The sequence below is a fragment of the Rutidosis leptorrhynchoides genome, chromosome 2, assembly GCF_046630445.1.
Source record: "Rutidosis leptorrhynchoides isolate AG116_Rl617_1_P2 chromosome 2, CSIRO_AGI_Rlap_v1, whole genome shotgun sequence".
Classification (NCBI taxonomy): Eukaryota; Viridiplantae; Streptophyta; class Magnoliopsida; order Asterales; family Asteraceae; genus Rutidosis; species Rutidosis leptorrhynchoides.
The window spans coordinates 142655077-142657809 of NC_092334.1; positions in this window are offsets into that span (position 1 = coordinate 142655077).

Here is a 2733-nt window from a genome sequence, read left to right on the forward strand (position 1 = left end):
ATTTTAATTTTTAATTATTGTAAGTTTTTAATTTTTAATGAAATTTTATTTTTATTTGAAAATTTATTTATAATTTATAATTTAAATAATTATAATTATTTGATTTTAAATGTAAGAAAGATAATTAAAAAATTAATTAAAAATATTGAGGAAGTATGTAATGGCTGGTATGTTTAGTCTTAGGTTAGTATTGGAAAAGAATTGCTGATGTGACACTAATATGACAGTTAATTCTGGAAAAAAAATGCTAGTATGATTGGGAGCACTCTAATTGTGAAGGATAAATACAATTCTTTTCACTTGGCTAAATCCAACCTCTATAAGCTTATTTTTCAGACAGTTAACTTTAAAATAGATCCCATGACGAGGAAGCATCTACGAAACAAATCATGGCGTTTTCCAAGTTCCAGTCTACTTTAAATTAAATTAAGTATCATCGGAAAATTGGAAATTTGAGATACACACAATATTTTTTCCAACTTTTAGCTTAATGAAGTACTACCGTTATTAACTATATTAACTACTTCATTAAACAAAAGTTATGAATAGTATTAAGGGCATTTTCGTACTTTTACCTTTTTTTCTTTTTAACTAAATTTCATTACACCAACAAAGCCCCTCACACTTTTTCACAAATTCAAATCGACCCCCTAAACAGGGGGTAAAGTGTCAAATAATTATTTTCATAAAAAACTTAAATAAACTCCACCCAAATATTTAACGGGTCATATCTTCTCGCTCGCAACGAGTTAAATTTTTTCGACACCATCGTTAAACTCGAAATAATTTTAGGAACACAATGTCACTAACTATACGCAAAACGGACGCTTCTTAAAAAACGCTAAATATTTGGAGTACTTTTTATACACGTTGAATTTGCGTTAAATTTTCAAAAGTCGACAATTTCATAGCGAAACACGGAGATGCACATATATTGTTAATTTAAAATAACATTTAAATCTTTCACGGGTTATACATTTTAGTTCGACTCGAGTTGCGCTTCAACGACATCATCGTTAGCCACCAAATAATTTTACAAACTAAACGCAATAATATACATTGAAAATCGAACCCTCGGCGCGAAGCGAGGGTTCGAAAACTAGTTAGTGTCTATTTTGTTAGCAATCACAAAGGACCCAAGTGAAAAGATAAAACTTGAATGTGGTGAAAATTGTAATTAGTGAAATTTTATAAAACTATATGTCTAGTCAAATTTGACACTATAAGTGAGACGATAAGAGTACATTTTAACAAGTGTGCCTATATTTTCTAGAAACTACTTTTTAATAATGCACATTTAAAGTTGCGTGCCTAGTGAAATTGTAGTTACTACATTTTTTTAAAACTGTGCGCCTAGATTTTCTAGAATGTTTTGATTCTCTATATTTTCTTTATTTAATCGTCATCTATCTATATATTCTATTATAGATTCTATAGATTCTATTTAATTTCCCTTATCTTATTTTTCTTAAGGATTTAAGCATATTTGCTGACGTAATAAAGAATTAATATAAGTAACTAGTTGTGGAGCCCTCGCTTCGTGCCGGGGGCTCCGTTTTGAATGCGGGTTAAAAAAAAAGTCTTGATATATTTTGTAATTTTTTTTTTTAAATCTAACATTGAAGGGTTATTCTTTTTGTGAAAGTTGATTCTTTTAGCGTTAAAGTTAGTTGATCTATTTTCTAAAAAAGAATGTTTTTCGACATCTTTTGGTAGCATTGAAGGGTTGTTCCTTTTAAGAAATTTGAGAGACAAAAACAAAATTAGCACAGCAGTGGCCTATGTGGGTCTTACTGTTTGAGCGCAGTGTACAAGTCGGTAAAGCGTGGTGGGTGTTATTATTCAGTATTTTTAGTGTTGGTGATGGGATAAATAATAATTTAGAATATATGTATAAGGTGGAGAGTTCGATTTGTATTTTAATGAAAGTTAGGGAGTTTGGTTTGTGAAAAGTGAAAAATTCAATAGTACTATTCATAACAAATAAGACAAATTTTGTCTATTAGTTATATTGGTAATAAAAAAAAAAAAAAAGGGGGGCAATATCACGTGAATATATTGTGCAAAATAAATAAAACTCCCCCTATTTATATGGAAGAAAATAAACATCCATGACTCACGTATGATTAACCATCCAAATTTTAAACCCTAACATAGTCTCTTCATTCATCTAATATTTTCGTCTCTTAAAATTGTCTGCAAAAATAAAGGTCTGTAATTCTCTTCTCTACTGTTTATTCATTAAATTAATATAATGACATATTCGATATCTTAGTTATGGTTAAGCAATTAACTTGATGTAACACGTAGCTACAATTATGTGGAGTCGAGTTCTTAGGGCAACATGGTAAATGATTTTTCACGCCATTAACAATGATGCTTTTTTGTTAATATGATGTTATTGTGGTACCCATATTTTTTTTCTATGTATATAATTGTTTAACATACATCAATAATCTCTATACATAATTATTTATGATATTAATGGTATATATAATGATGCGTTTTTACGTTTAGAGACTCATATTTAGATACCCTCATATTTTGTGAAGGTTGTAGGTATTTCATGGAAGATTAAGCACAAGTATGAAGATTAAGAATGAAAATTAAGAATATGTCGTTTCAAGTGAAGATTGAAAAGTCTTAATCTTTGATTTTTATTAAAGTTTGTTCAATGTTTGTTTTTAGTTGAAATAATTTGTTATGCCTCTTTTAATGCTTATGTTTTGTTAC